This window comes from Mandrillus leucophaeus, unplaced genomic scaffold, assembly GCF_000951045.1.
Source record: "Mandrillus leucophaeus isolate KB7577 unplaced genomic scaffold, Mleu.le_1.0 Scaffold314, whole genome shotgun sequence".
NCBI classification, from domain to species: Eukaryota; Metazoa; Chordata; class Mammalia; order Primates; family Cercopithecidae; genus Mandrillus; species Mandrillus leucophaeus.
This window is the reverse complement of record NW_012103299.1, coordinates 221,097-238,209: the sequence shown is the minus strand read 5'-3', so window position 1 is coordinate 238,209 and position 17,113 is coordinate 221,097.

Here is a 17,113-nt window from a genome sequence, read left to right as displayed (position 1 = left end):
GTTGTGAGGGCAGCTGTTGGAACTGAGCCCCAGGGACTAGTTTTAGACAGGGGGCCCTGCAGTCCGATTTGCTGAATGGAAGGCCACCCTGGCTGCTCTGTGACAGCATGTTGGAGGGTGGTGGGTGTACCTTGTGGGATGGGGAACTGTTAGGAGGTTGATAGTCGTCTGGGGGGAGAGGGTGGGTGCTAGAAGGAGGGGGTGGCAGAGACGTGGGCAGACTCAGACTGTGTTTAGGAGGAGTTGGTGACAGTCTGGTTAGTAAGTGAGCAGCTGCCGGGGGCTGCCCATGTCCATGGTTTGTGTGCTGTGGGGCGGCTGGTGGTGCCTCTGCTGAAGTGGGGAACGCTGCAGGGGAAGCAGCTATTGAGGGGGTGCTGTGGAGGGCAGGGGTGCATCTGAGCCAGCACAGACGGCATCCACATCTCCCAGATACTTTTCCACGGGCAGCATTCTCTGCCTGGAAAGCCATTCTCAGCTTTCTGGACAAGCACCTGTTCATGCTCCAAGGTCTGGGTCAATTTCCGCCCCCTCTGGGCTACTCAGATGTATTTCTGATGGGAGCCCACACCTTGCTTTGCTTGCAACCCGAACCACACTAGGCTGGAAGGAGCATTGCCACTGGGAGGGAAGGAGGTGGTAAGGCTTACAGCAGGCTCAGGGGCAGTCACCTTGGCTTCTGGGAACAGGGGGGCAGGAAGCGTGTGTGAGAAAGAGTGTGTGAGCCTGAGAGTGTGTGAGTGTGAGAGTGTAAGTGATTGAGAGTATTGTGAGTGGGAGAGAGTGTGAGGGTTTGTGAAAAAGTGTGTAAGAGCATGTATAAGTGTGAGTGTGTGCATGTATGTGTTTGCCTGAGAGAGGAGGCAGGGGCAGGGAGGTTCGGAGATGGAAGGCTGGTCTTGCCATACCAACCCCTCCTGGGAGGGCAGTGTATGCTGTGGTGGTCAGGGCTCTGGGTTCTGAGACAGGGACGCCTGCCTTTGAGTCTGAGTCCTCCATGTAACCAGCTCTGTGACTTCAAGCAAGCAATATTACCTCTTTGAGCCTGAGGTACTCATCTGTAATGGGGTCATAAAGATCATTTGTCCTATTGGGCTGATGCAAGGAGTGAATAAGATGATGATTACAAAATACTTAGCCAGGACCTGGCATAGAAGAGCACTCAAACATAATGAATGTTTGACTCCATCCTCCCTGTGCTCAGGGGATGCTGTCTTGACCACCACACCTAGTCTTTTCTCCTGGTTATTCCTGTGCACAGAACCATGTGCTCATGCACTCCCTGGTAGCACTCAGCAAGATGACCACCTTACATTTATTTGTGTGTTTGTCTAGTGCTTTTGTCTGTTTAGTGTTGCTATAACAAAATATCTGAGGCTGGATAATTTATAAGGAAAAGAAGTTTACTTGGCTCATGATTCTGGTGGCTGGGAAGTCCAAGAGCATGGCACTGGTATACACTCCACTTCCAGTGAGGGCATCATGCTGGGTCACAGGGTGGTGGAGAAGCAGAAAGGTAAGAAGGCATGTGCAAAAAGACATGCATGAGAGTCTGGGCTCACTTTAAAAAACCCCCTTTTTTTGGGAACTAATTCATTCCCACAAGAGTCAGAATTCCCTCCTGAGAGACAGCATTAAGCTATTCATGACAGTGGTGTCCCATGACCCAAATACCTCCTACTAGGGCCCCTCTCCCAACTCTGCTATATTGGGGATCAGATTTCAACATGCGTTTCAGAGGGGATACACTCAAACCATAGCATGTGGTTAAAGTCATCATCTCCAAGAGCTCCAAAAGGGCTGAGCTGGGTTCTTGCTTTGCTCCCTATTGTCTCCTGGCCCCTGGCCTCAGCAGGCACATAGTGGGTACACAACAAGCATTTCTCAAATTGAATCAGCCAAGGTAGGTAAAATAGTAGTTTCTTCCTTCCCTTTTCCTTCCCTCCCTCTTTCCTCTTTTTCTGACCCCACCCCCAGCCCACTCTCAGGGCTGATCCTCGTGCTGGGCCTGTGCTGGGCTCACTACCCTCTCTTGGTGCAATGAAGCTGAAAGTCAGAACCTACAAGAGAAGTGAAATGGCCAAGACAGGTCTGAGGCCCCCCTGAGACTGTGTGCTATGGTTACTGTCTGCCAAATCACTAGTGCTTCTTTATTTAACTGATGGCTGCTGTCACTTTTCACACCTCTGCGCACACTTGAGAAATTACCCTTTCTTTCTTTCTTTTTAAATCCCAAAGCTCATTATTATTTTTTATTACTTTTAAGATCTCATTCTTTGTTTTAAGCATCCTAAATGAACCTGCCAATTTATATTCCACTATAATGGCAGAATTTTCTAATTTGTTCGTCATTGTTGAACTTTAGCCTGCTAGGAGATTTTATCAGAAGGTAGCAGTTTGTCTGGAGAACCTTTGAAATTGTCAAAGAATTTGTTCCTTCTGGTGAGTCCTGCCAAATAAAACAAATGCAGGAAAACCTGGCGGCCTCTTAGAGAGCCCTGAACATCCCACTGCTATCTGAAAGATTGATATTCATCCTCTGAAATAAAGTCGTTTCCTTCCCATTATCTTCAGGAGCTTCAGCTAAGGATGTTAATATGGAAAACAAGGAGAGGTAAGCGGTTTGATTTTCCCCCCTTTTTCTCTTCAGGAAATTGCTTTCTTATGCAAGAGAAATGCAAGTTCACCCACAGTGGATCAGTCATATGATAAGAAATCTGTTTGCAAGACAGGGAAGCTCATTTCCCTGTTGAGAAGCTGCATTTGTTTGAAGGAGACAAGGAGAGAGAAAGCATTTTTGCTGGGGCACAGGGAAGGGATTAAGGCATCATGACAAGCACACTGCTTAGAAATCAGCCCAATTAAAAAAACATGAACCCATCTGACCCTCATGTGAAAACCCAGGGCTGGCACCACCCACTCCGTGATGTGAGAGACCAGCACAATTATTCTGGAGATCATTAAGATTCTGGGGGAATGAGTTTTCTGGTTTTGCTTGTGATTTCCATTTTCTCATTACTGACAGAAGCTGCATTTATGGATCTTTCTGTTTTAAACAGGAGCTTCTTGGGCTGGTTTTATTTTGAATTGGCCTCCCCAAAAGGCATAATGTCAGAAGCTTAAATGGGCTCATCTGGGCCGAATCTGTGAGAACCTCGGCCCCTCATGCCCTCACCAACCTTTTTTTTTTTTTTTTTCCTTGCCTTTGGAGATGGGATTCATGACCGTGGGCAGGCAATTGGATTTTAAAGCGGGATAACTCCGTTGCACTTGCCAGGAACTGCTGAAGCAAGCAGGAGAGCCCGTGGGCTTTGAATCTTGGCACAGAGGCAGGCGCTCCCGGCCCAGCTCTCCTAGGATGGGCAAGAGGAGTGTGTTTGTCTTTGTTCTGAAAAGGGAAATTTAATTTCATCCCCCAAGCTCTATCTGCATGGTAATTCCATAGCTAGGCGATACTGTCTTTCAAAAGACTGGGCCATTGCCTGGTTTGGGAAATGTCGAGAGTTGGCACGGTCCAGCAGAGGGTCAGTTTCCAGTGGCAGGCCAGTGTCCGGGCTTCATGCTCAGCCTTCATCTGTGGCCCCGTTCCCAGGAGGGCTGCTATCTCTCTAGAGACTGAAGGACTTTGTGTCCCCAAGCCAGCCTTCTCACATGCGCCGGCTGAGTCACAAGGTTGGGGGCTGACATCTGATTTCCAAAGCCACTGAGAAAGAAATGCCAACACTTGTTCAAGAAGCTGGCTCGTGCTGTGCCTAGAACTCTGGACTGGAAGCTGCCTGGAGATGAATCTGGACTTGGAGGATTGGACCAAGTCTGGACTGGACTGGACTCTATGCGACCCCAGACCATGTTGCTGCTCTCATGGAGCTTATCTTCTCACAGCAGCGGGTGGTAGGGGAAGTACATGATGAAATGAACAGAAAGATATTGGCTAGTGATAAGGGATGGGATGAAAATGAGACAGCGATGTGAGAGAAGATCAGAGGGCTTCTCAGAGGAGGTGACATTTGAGGTGAGACCTGATGAGAAAGAGCCAGCCATGCAGAAATCTGAGGGAAGAGCATCCTACGCAGAAAGAACAGCAACTACAACCCCACTGAGCAGAAAGTGAGCTTGGCATGTCTTTGGAACAGTGAGGAAGCCAATGTGGTTCAAGCGTGACGAGTGAGGGGGAGAAGATGCCATGAGATGAAGTCAGAGTGATAGGCACTATCGTAGGAAGGAGTTTGGCTGAGATGCTAAATATTTTGCAGAATTTTTGGAAGCAGGGGAGAGACAGCTGACCTGATTTGTATTTTAAGAGGATCATTCTGCTTTCTGCATGGAGAATCTGTTGAAGGGAGCACAAGACAGGAAGCAGGGTTGATTATCAGAACTACTGCGGCAAATGGGCAAATGAAGCCATTTTATCTTCCAGTGACAAGGCAACTTGTCATCAAAGGGACAGGACATCCTTCTTCAAGTCAATGTTTCTAGGCTTTTGCTTATTCTGAATATGGTGGAGGCTATGGCAGTTTACTTGAAGGTACGATTTACTAACCAGACCCCAGAAACTCACCTGTGTGTAAGAGTCTGATTTCATGAGCATTCACAGCCCTGCAATAACAAGCCAGCGAGAATGGCCTTGCGCCCAGCGTCTAATCAGAGCAGGCCCCCACTGGAGTACCAAAAAGGCTGTGAGGGGCACCTGTGACAGCTTGTGGTGAACAACTGTGCAGCAAGACAAAGTAATACAATCCACGTCCCATTTTCAAGATGCATTCCAGACCAAAGGTCAGATGCCTCGCTGTCTATAGAAATCAACATACAGCTATACAACTAATATGTTACATACCGATGTCCTATGTATTTCGTAGCAGTCCCAAGTGATCAGCAGCTACATGGTATAAAAGGGAGACAAATTGTGCCCATTTTATTGCACGTGGTGTTGTATACTACACAAACTTCTTACATTCTTTCTGATTTCCAATCTTTCACAAGCTGAAAAAAATTAAAATATCACCAAGGTTAAATATGAGAAGCAGCAAAAAAAAAAATGCAGAAAAATTTATTTGAGAAGATTTGACAGTTCTTTCAATTGTTACGGTGGCAGGGGCAGGAGGATGCAGAGAAAAAGTCTAAAGAAGAATAAAAGAGGGCTGACCAAGGAGCAGGAGAGTTTGCAGAAAAGCCTAAATGAGGATGAAGACGAAGTGACATCGAGGGGCTTGGGGAGGGGCTGCTTGAAGATGTCAATGTGGGAGACGCTTCCTGTGGGTGAGAACCAGCAGAGGTGTGAGACCCTCACTGTGCCCAGTGCCAACTCCCCATATTGGAAAAGCAATAGAAGGAATGCAAAAAGGATCCGCAGTCCTGGGAGACTGAGCTAACAGGCCGGGTTCATCCTGGACCACGTGATGCGGAGGTTCCTGTTTCAGGTGCCGACTTCCTAATGAGGCCCTGCGTGGAGAGGCGGGCCCGGGGTGCTATCTATCACACACTGATAAACAAGGCAACGACTGTTTCCTGTTCTTTTCTGCGACCGAATCTAGTCTCATCCGTCCTCCTAGGTGACGACCCATAGTCAACATCCCGCTTTTCCCATTCACGGCTGGAGGATAATGATGCCGGTTTTCATTGTGCTTTCGGACCTTGGGACACGAGGGATAGGCTTTCTTTCCTGCCAGAGATAGGGAAACGGTGGATGGGAGGGTTTTCCAACAAATGCTTCACCTTCCTCCAGTTGAATAGGAGTGAGAAGAGCCGAGGGAAACGCAGGGAGGCGGCCCTGAAGCTCCTGAAACCAGGCCAAGAGGCGCATTCAATCAAGGACTGACATTTGCCCATTGACCTCTTATCGGAGTTGCTAAGTCACTGGGGCCTTTGTGCTGCAGAATTGGAAAGGAAGGGTTCACCCAGCCCGGCCAATCCTGTACCAGCTCTCTGCTGGCCATTAGCATTTACCTGACATCTGACTGATATCTTCATTTCACTTTGGTAAACAGGCCACCTCAAGGCCAAGGTGACAGTGACCTCTGGCGCCGCACACCGCACAGGATTCTCCCTGGGGACCCTGGGGAAGGACTTTCACATCGGCAAGAGCTCCTATTTCCCCTCCCCACCCTCTGATTAGTGCTGACAATAAATAAATAACCACCCAACAGAATAGGCAGCGGCCCGCGAGCTGAACAGAGAAAGAGAATTGGGGAAGGGCATGAGGGAGGGTTGGGAGAGGCAGAGCTGGAGTTGGACTTAGGAGGTTGCCTCTGCTGCTCTCCCACTAAGAACAATGCAGCTGCCCAGGAAACACACCCGAGCTATGAATAGGCTGGAGCACGCAGGGCTAAGCTGTCGCATTTCTGCCGTTTAGAAAGGATCTCTAGTGTGAAGTTGCTTGGAGGCTCTGATTTTGCAAACCAATTAAATATAGATTTCTTTGGGGTGATGGTTGGGAAGGGTGTGGGTGGAATGTATGTCTGTGCTGCAATGCAATTTAATCCTGAAAGTTTCAGCGAACCTATTCACACACTCCACAAGCATTTCATAGCACCTGCTGTGCGCCAAGTGCAAGGCGCATCCAGCTAAAGCACACTTTACCCCCCAAAAACCCATGGTCCAGTGGAGTTGCAATGGCTACTACCTACAGGGGCCAGGCAGGCAACATGAATGAATGAATTAGGCAGGGTGTGGGACATTAGGGAGCGGTGGGGACTGTGAACAAAGTGCATGTGTCCTCTGTACAGGGATTGGGGAGCTACTCAGTCTCAGTTGACTGTCCATTATTATTGTGCCTTATGATTTTTAAGGGGAAGCTATATGTTTGGAATGTGGGGGAGGGATGTGGGGGGGGCCTTTTTTGCTATTTTTTTTTTCTTTAAACACTGTGTGGACCAAACAAACCATGTCTGTAGGCCTATTGGGACCAGAGAGGATCTTCTAATAACATATGATAAGAGTGACATAGAAGGCATCCCAGGGGCTAATGGAAGCCCTAAGTGGGGCATTTAACCCAGCCAGGGGTGGAGTTGGGACTGTCTTCCCAGTGCACGTGAACTGAATCTTGGATAATGTTAGCCTAAATCATGGCCTGGTAAATGATGAATGATGGTGTAAATGATTGGAAGAGCCATTCCAGGCAGAGTAGCAATTTAACTGGGCACTTCGCACATGCCTGCCCAGCTAAAGACTACATCTCTCAGCCACCCTGGAAACCAAGAGTGGCCACCTGACTCATGGTATCTGTCTCAGTCCTTAAAGGGGAAGAGGGCTCCATTTCTCTGCACAGCCCCCTCTTCCTTCTGGCTAGCAGGCATAGTTGTTGCCAGCATAGATTGTGGAACTGGCAACTAGACGTTTTTGGCTTCACTTTCTGTAAAATTAGGATATTATCTACTCTGAGAGATCTTGAGGGTTAAAGGCTTGATACTTATAAAGTATTGAGAACCGTGCCTGGCGCATACATGGGCTGCCAAGGCATCATCTCATCAATATTTTTCTGCAGATGGTATTCCTTTGCAGCACTCTGGGGAGGGCAGAGCAACAAGAGGGCAGGAGCCTGGGTCCCCATCCCAAACCTGCACCTGCACTAATATGTAAGAAGGCAACTGCACTCTCAGTTAAGGCCCAGTGTTTTGAATCTCTGATGCAGCAGCCAGGCTTACAATGAGTAACTCAGAGGTTGGGTGGGGTTCTTCCTGGCCAGTGAGAACCAGAGAAAATGGCCTCAAACTGCCCCAAACTGCATGGCCTGTGAAGTCCAGAGTAGCACTAATCCCCAGGCATATGTGACTCCTGGAGCCTCTGCCTCGTGACCTCAGCTTTCTCCTGTGCCAACCTGGCCATGACACATTAATGTTCTCAAGTGACCTAGCCCTTTCTCTAGTTTCCATTAGTCAGCAATGACAGCCGTTGACATGACCACCATGTGAAGAACTGGTGGTCTGAGCTGACTTCACTGAAAGAGGTTTACTGAGTGAGTGCCTGGATGGAACAGAGTGTGACCATCACACAGACACGACCCCCTGTGGGGGTGTCTTCCACCCCAAGTCTCCTTCCCCTCTGCCCCAGGAGCCTGTGTTTTCCAGCTGTGTCTGTGCAGAGGCCACACCTCCCAGAGGCTGCTCCTACCCAGGACTGCCTGGCAGGAATTGAAGGGGAGCTATCACTGGCAGACACAGAACTCCTCTGTTACTAGACCATGGCTCAAGGAAGGCGCTGCCAAGTCTATCAAGTTGGCACAACTGCCTAGAATACTTCTACCCAATCTTCCTTCCCTCTCTCCTCCACTCAGGGTCTTGCATCACATGGCCTGACTGCTCTCACTACCCTCCCTTCCACCCATTTTCTCTCACAGGCATTTACCTTCATGAAACCCCTGTGCATTAACTCCCATCTTGGCATCTGTTTCTCCTATAATAACAGTCTGCCAAAGTTTCTTGGAAGAAGAAAGAGATACAATTAGTTCTTTCTCACTTAGGGGACTTAATCTACCCCAGGACTATTTGCATATCTAAACAGAACAATACCTCACTAAGGGTGGTATTTCAGGCACCAGGAATACATGTGGGTCATGGCGGCGCTCCCCCAGGTACCCTCAGATATAAGGGTCTGTTCTGTCCTTAGACAACTGGAAAAGTAAGCATGCAATGCCTGGGAGTTGGGAAAGGCCTGGAGCTTTGACTAGGTCTGTTTCAGCCTCTAGGAAGATATAGGAGGTATCTCATGTACCAGTTGGTATGCTTTAGGTAGCAGGTAAGAAAAACCCCAATGCCAAATGGTTTAAACAAGAAGAAAGATCTATGACCCAAAGCAGGCTGTCCTCTGGTTAACTTCATGGTTCTCTACATTTCGAAGCATCCAAGTTTCTTCTACTGTCCTTCCTTTCTGGGGTCTTGGGCCTGTCAGTCCTGCCTCAAGTTGTTCTCCTCATGGTGCCAAGATGGTTGCCATAGCCCAGCCATCACACTCAAATGCACCAATGTCCACAGGCAAAAAGAGACTGGCTTTTCTTTTCTTGTGTTTCTCATTTTAAGAGTCAGCGGTTTTTCCCAGAGTCTTGTAGCAGGACCGTGGTCAGAATCAGGTCACATGCAGTTTTGTATTCATCATTGTCGGGGGAATGAGACTGCATGTTTGGCTTGGACAACTGGGATTTAGTCTTGACCTGGGAATAGTTACCTTGCCTGAGGGGTGAAGATCAGAATACAACTGGGTTTCTGTTAGCGGAGATAAAAGTGGAGGATGGCTCTTGGGAGGAAGGCGATAGTGTCTTCTGCAGCCTGCACAGGTTTGAAAAACATGTTGATCCTCCCTCGCTTTTCACCAATCAAGCTTCTCAGTCTCTATTTTTGCTGAACTGTCTTTTGCTTTCCTTGATCTCAAAAGGCAGGAATTTCTTCTTGGTCTCTTGAGTACAATTGGTTCTATTTAGCATCTTGCTGGCAGCCGGAGTTGGTCTGATTCCTGTAGCTCATTTTACTGGTAACTTAACTTTTGGCTGCAAGTGATTAAAATTTTTAGAAGTAATCAGAAGTAATGAAAGATCATTTAGAAATAATAACCTCCTATGTGATTTTATATTGAAGATGACCTCTAAGTTCCCTTCAAGCTTAATGTTGGACCATAGGAACACAAGTCAGGTCAGCTTTGGGTGACCCAGGCCTTGGCTCTGGCATGCTGTGCAATTTGGGACAAATGAATGCTCCTCTCTGGGCCTCAGACTCAATCCAAAAACTGATTAGGGTAGGCTAGATTTGGGATGACAAATCACTTCATTTGAGCAGCTAAGTCTGCCTGAGGCATTATGCTAAACAGGACTCAGAAGTTCAATGGTGGAAAATGCCATAATCCATTAGTGATGTCTGCCAAGGGTGTGAGATGGGAAAGGAGTAGCACACTTTTTGTTGACTCTGAACTAGAGAATCTCAAATAACCCCCTAGCGCTACTATTCTTTGGTTTGAATTTCTTTCTTCCTCATAATTTATAGTGAGATTTTCAAGAGCCAATCTAGTGTGATAAGGAAATTGGCCTCTGGTGGACCAGCAACTGTGTGACCTTGGGCTTTTGGTTTTCAAACACAACATCATTTTGCCACTAGAATTCCTCCATCCATATAGAATCAGAAATAAATCATTGGTCTGTATCCTCTTTACAAATGAACATGTCCTGCTTTATAGGTCAGTGCAGATGTTGATATAAATACAAATATATAGATGAATATATGTGTGTAAATACATACACATGTTACATCTATGTATACATGCATACATATACTCATATGTGTATAAAGCAAGCATGATACATACTAATTCATTCACTTAGTCATTCAACATACATATGTTGCAATCCTACTATGTGCCAGGTATTGTTTGGGTGCTGAGATGCAGCAGGGAGCAAGGTTATCAGTCTCCGACTTTCCCAAGGAGAGATCTGAGACTGATCATCTTGGAGCTTTTATTCTGGAAGGAGCTTTTATTCTGGAAGGAGCTTTTATTCTGGTCACAGAGAGAGAGACAATAAACAAATGAGTATATATTATTATGTCAGTGTTGTGGAGAAAAATAAAACAAGATTGGGTGTGCAAGGTGATCCGGAAAGGAAAGTCTTACTTAGGATGAATAGAGATGCCTTCTTAGGTGACACCAAGTAGAAACCTGAAGGTGGTGAGGGGGTGAGCTCAGCAAAAACCAGAGAGAAGAACATTCCAGGCAGAGGAAACAGCAATTACAAATGCTATAAGGCTGGAATGAGCTTAGCAGCTTCACGCAACAGCAATGAGGCCAGTGTGTGTGTGTGTTCAGAGGAACACTTTGCTGGAGGAAAAGAGTCTTGGGAAGGGCAAGTGAGGTCAGGAAGGGCCATGTGTTAGTCAGTGCAGACTGCCACAACAGACTACTGCAGACTGCATGGCTTAAACAACAGATATTTGTTTTCTCACAGTTCTGGAGACTTAAAATCCAAGATCAAGATGCTGGTGGGGTTGGTTTCTGGTGAAGTCTCTCTCCTCAGCTTGCGGACAGCCACCTTCTAGCTGTGTTCTCATATGACTTCTCCTCTGTACAAGCAAGGGGAGAGTGTTTTGCTATTTCTTCTTCTTGTTTTTATTTTAATTTGTAATTTGATTTCTTTCTTTCTTTTTTTTTTTTTTTGTAAAGACCAGGTCTTGCTATGTTTCCCAGGGTGGTCTTGAAATCCAGGCCTCAAGTGATCCTCCTACCTTGACCTCCCAAAGTGCTGGAATTACAGATGTGAGTCACCATGTCCAGCCACCTCTTCTTATAAGAACACCAATCCCATCAGATTAAGGACCCACCTCATGACCTCATTTAACCTTAATTATCTCCTTAAAGGCCCTATCTCCAAATATAGTCACCTTGGGAGTAAGGCCTCAACATATGACTTTGGTGGGACACAATTCAATTCATAACACCAGGTCATGCAGCACTCTGCAGGCAGGGAGATGAGGATGGTGTTGTCAGTGGGATAGAGGCTATGAGAGGGTACTGAGAAGGTGAGGGACTTGGGTTTTAAAGGATCCTTCTGCCTGCTGTGTGGATGGAGCATCTGAGAGGGGAGGGGTACAGCCAGGAGGGGAGGGGCATTCACGGGAGCTGAGTGAAGAGACTGATGTCATGAGAAGGGTAACGGGTGATGGTGACTCTGGTAGTCGTGCGAGTGGTGAGAAGTGGTCAGGTTCTGGATAGATTTTGAAGATGGTGCTCACAGGGTTTGGGATGAATTTTATCTCAGAACAAGGAAAGAGGACTCAGAGAGGACTCCTAGATATTTGGCCTGGAGCAACTGGTGTAAGGTAGAGCTGTACACTAGGAAGGGAAAAACTGGGCAAGGGTAGAAGTGGGGCACAGAAATCAGGGTCCTGCTTGGGGCAGGTTGAGCTGTCCATTCGACAGCTATGGGGGTGCCTGGAGCGGGAGACACAGACTAAGTTGTATTTGCTGATATGCATTTCAGGACTACCATGCCTCAGAGCCAATGCTCTGCATTTTATAAGTGGGATCTCCTTTAATTTTCATGACAACATCTTGAAGAGCTTATACTATTTTTTATTGAATCTAAAACTCTGTTGATTGTGTGACATGCTCTGGTTCCAGATCTGCTAAAATGTGAAAAATTATGCATCTTAGAATTGAGGAAAGATGATAACATTGTGTCCGGAGTTTGTTCCTTCGGTGGGTTTGTGGTGTCGCTGACTTCAGGAATGAAGCCACAGACTCTCATGGTGAGTGTTACAGCTCTTAAAGGTGGCGCAGACCCAAAGAGTAAGCAGCAGCAAGATTTATTGTGAAGAGCAAAAGAACAAAACTTCCAGAGGATGGAAGGGTACCCCAGCAGGTTGCCACTGCTGGCTGGGGGTGACTAGCTTTTATTCCCTTACTTGTCCCCACCCATGTCCTGCTGATTGGTTCATTTTACAGAGCACTGATTGGTTCATTTTACAGGGTGCTGATTGGTCGATTTTACAAACTTCTACCTGGCCACAGAACGTTGATTGGCACATTTTTACAGTGTGCCAATTGGCGCATTTTACAAACCTCTAGCTAGCCACAGAACGCTGATGGGTGTGTTTTTACAAAGCACTCATTGGTGCATTTTACAAACCTCTTGTAAGACAGAAAAGTTCTTCAAGTCCCCACCTGACCCAGAAGTCCAGCTGGTTCACCTCTCAAAATTATTTCCATTTTTCAGATAAAGAAACTGAGACTTCAGTAGCTTGGTAGTATCTCAAGGCTAGTAATGGTCAGAGTTGGGATTCCTGCTTCTGATTCTTCCTGGTTACTACTCACAATACACATAAAATACTTAGCAATATGACTGGCACATAGTCAGGCTCACTGTGGTCCTGATGATCAGTTGTTTAATGCACTGCACAGTATACGACACAACATGCATTCTACAATACACTGTGCATACAGGTCAGAAGACGGTGTGCAGGCCTTGTACAAAGTCAGGAACATACCAATGTCTTGGGGCTAAAAAGACACATTTAGGTATACTATTGTGTAACTGCCCTGTAGACTCAAATTTGCAAGTATTAAAGTGAGAAAAAGCATATTCTTAAGAATAAACAACCTAAATCCTGCACCAATTCAATTTTGCTTTGGGGTACCAGGAGAGAGAAATTTTTCTCAATATTTATCATGCAGTCTTCCTTGTTTTCAAGGAAAAGTGTTCCTATGTAGAAACACTCAAGTCAAAAGGCAGCTGCTTGTGGGACATGTGACTTTGGGGTTTTTTTTCACACATCAGCAGCTGCAGTTTTGGAACTGGGTAAAGGGTATTTCCACCCCCTGCAAAATGAAGGCTACCCAGATGAGAACTATTTAGATGAGAGGAATATAAGCCGTATGCTTGGGCCTTAGATAGTCCCAATTTCTTCTCAGAAGCTGAAAGTTGTTCTGAACTGGGTCTAAGCATGGTAAGTCTGGAAGATTTAGAACTACTACGCATTTTGTGATGTGTGGAAGTCTTTGTCATAGACTATTTATTTTGTCAATGGGGGTTGTCTTGGAATCTTGGTAGTCAAAGGCCAGAAAAATTAAAATAGGTCTTACAAGGACTCAAAAATTCAAACTTGTCAACTCAACAACAACAAAAATCCTCAAACAACCCAAATTACAAAAGGGGAAAGGCCTTGAATAGACAATTCTCCAGAAAAGATAAACAAATGGCCAACAAGCTCAGGAAAATATGCTCAACATCATTAATCCTTAGAGAAATGCAAATCAAAACTCTGTTCATTAGGATGGCTACTATTGTTTAAAAAGCATTAAAAGGATGTGGAGAGCTGGGCGCGGTGGCTCATGCCTATAATCCCAGCACTTTGGGAGGCTGAGACGGGCAGATCACGAGGTCAGGAGATGGAGACCATCCTGGCTAACACGGTGAAACCCCATCTCTACTAAAAAAAAAAAACAAAAAACTAGCCAGGTGTGGTGGCAGGTGCCTGTAGTCCCAGCTACTCGGGAGGCTGAGGCAGGAGAATGGTGTGAACCTGGGAGGTGGAGTTTGCAGTGAGCTGAGATCACGCTGCTCCACTCCAGCCTGGGCGACAGAGTGAGACTCCGTCTTAAAAACAAATAATAAATAAATAAATAAATAAATAAAGGATGTGGAGAGACTGGAACCCATGTGCACTATTGGTGGGAATATAAAGTGGTACAGCCACTGTGGAAAACAATCTTGCCATTCCTCAGCAATTTAAACAGAATTACCACGTGATTCAGCAATTGCATTTCCAGTTTATAGACAAAAGAATTGAAAGCAGGGTCTTGAAGAGATAATTTGTATACACCCGTGATCACAGCAGCATTATTCACAACAACCAACAGGTAGAAACAACCCAAGTATCCATAGACAGATGAATGGATAAATGAAATGGGGTCTGTCCATTCAAGGGAATTTTATTCAGCCTTTGAAAGCAAGGAAATTCTGATCATCTGTGTTCAGATCCATGTTCAGATTCATGTTCCGCCAACATGGATGAACCTTGAGGATGTTATGTTAAGTGAAATCAGCCAGACACAAAAAGACAGAGACTGTATGATTCCACTTAAATGAGGCTCCTAGAGCAGTCAAATTCAAGGAGACAGGAAACAGAATGGTGGTTGCGAGAGTGGAGAGCAAGGGGGAGTTTTTGTTTAATGGGTAGAGTTTCAGTTTTGCAAGATGAGAATGTTCTGGAGATGAACAATGGGGATGGTTGCACAACAATATGAACATATTTAATGCCACTGAACTGTACACTTAAAAACAGTTAAGATGGTAACTTTTAAGTTATGTGTATTTTATCACACACAACAAATGTGTACTTGTCTATTTAGAACGTGTTTGCTCCCTGTTCCTGCATCACTGCCTATATACAGTAGGTGCTCAATAAATGAATGAAAAAGAGTCATCACTGTTGTAAACCAGATGTCCCTCCTCCCTGATACAGGTTCAGTTTGGACTCAGAACTCAGCCTCCCCGTTGCTACTCACCAAAAAAAAAAAAAAAGCATTCCTGTAGACCTGCAGATTTTTCAGAAGATCTCTGTGATCACAGGGTGGGGTCTGATCCTATAGTTCACATCAAAATCTTAAATGCAACCACCAAATAGTGTTCTTCTCTCTGCCCTTCTTCCTTTGAGTTGTGCAAAGAAATACTGCTCCCTACAAGGTACTGATACTGATTTGATATTTTACTGATAATGATCAGTACAATAATTGGTCTCCCAGTACCTCCCGAGTTGCTGGGACTGCAGGCGTGCACCACTACGCCCAGCTAATTTTTGTATTTTTCGTAGAGACGGAGTTTCTCCATGTTGGCCACGCTGGTCTCAAACTCCTGACCTCAGGCGATCCACCCGCCTCGGCCTCCCAAACTACTGGGATTACAGGCATGAGCCACTGTGCCCAGCCGGGTTTTTATTTAAGTAAATTATTGGGGCTTCTCTAAGACTGGGCCCACTAGGAAACAGGGCTGACCTTGCCAGAAGGCAATGTAGGGGCCACATTTGTTATCGATGTATGCCATCGGGGTCTCCCAGTACGCCCGAGTTGTACAACTCCAAGAGACAGTATATTCTGAAGTTGTATAGTAGCAGCCCTGGCCATCCATACCCCTATCCACTTGCTCCCCAAATATTTGTTCTAACTCCTAAACTGCATTCCCTGAAAGAAATTTTGGTGGATTAAATCATTTTGTTCTAGTCACGGACATGGGCCTTTCTTCTTCGTCATGGACTGTATATTCAATGTCATATTGTATATTTCTAGCAAGGGGTGAATAGCTAATAGCTAGATCCCTGCTAACTAGATGAACCGTGAAAAGCACTTTGTGAGAGAGTCACTCTAAATTCTCACAAAGGGTTAGATTACACCATGGATTTGGCACCATTAGCCAGACAGCATCCTGTTTCCAGGTGACTGGGCCCGGCAAGCTGGGACACAGCTTCTCTTAACTTTAGCCAGGGTGGATTCAGTAGTGCCAATATTTTCCAACTTTTGGAAAAGTAGCCCAAAAGTTGCAGTATTATTCTTACTCAATTGAACTTCAAGACGACAGCAGATGCTAGAGCCAGGCAGGATTCAGGCTGCCTGCCACAGGGACATACCATGTCTCAACCTGACTCAAGCTTGAGGACACTGGACATTCCCCGATCCTCTTTGTGACAGGGTTTTTATTTAATCGCTGTATACTTTTCTTTTTCTTTTTCTTTTTCTTTTTTTTTTTGAGATGGAGTCTCACTCTGTCACCCAGGCTGGAGTGCATTGGCACAATCTTGGCTCACTGCAACCTCTGCCTCCCAGGTTCAAGCGATTCTCCTGCTTCAGCCTCCCGAGTTGCTGGGACTGTAGGCATGCACCACAATGCCCAGTTAATTTTTGTATTTTTAGTAGAGACGGAGTTTCGCAATGTTGGCCAGGCTGGTCTCAAACTCCTGACCTCAGGTGATCTGCCCGCCTCGGCCTCCCAAAGTGCTGGGATTACAGGCATGAGACATGAGCCACTGTGCCCAGCTGGGTTTTTATTTAGAAACACAATATATTGATGGTTTTGAAAGTGCATGTGTCCTCTGCTCTTCTAATGGGAACAGTTTGGGGATTGGACACAGTGTTTGAAGTGGAATCAGGAGTGATTCTGGAGAGGCCCCATGCCACTCTCATCCAGGGTCCCTTTACTGCTTAGGAAATTATAGAAATATTCAGTGCTCCAGTCATTTGAAACTGTGCCTTTGAAGCCGCAGTAAATTCAGAAAAGTCTTGATGGGGGAAGAGGGGCAGCTGCTCTACTTAGGTTGGCATAAGATTTAATGTGGACCAAATGTTCTGTTACTAAAAGTTTGAAACCCACTGTAATACACTATACAAATGTTATGAGGTCCTACATAATATTGAGAGGTGAAGCCATCTAGACTTTCTGGGTCAAGTGGGGACTTGGAGAACTTTTCTGTCTTACAAGAGGATTGTAAAATGCACCAATCAGCACTCTGTAGCTAGGATTGTAAAACGCACCAATTAGTGCTCTGTAGCTAGCAAGGGGATTGTAAAATGCACCAATCAGTGCTCTGTAAAAAACGCACCAATCAGCGAGCACTCTGTAGCTAGTAAGAGGATTGTAAAATGCACCAATCAG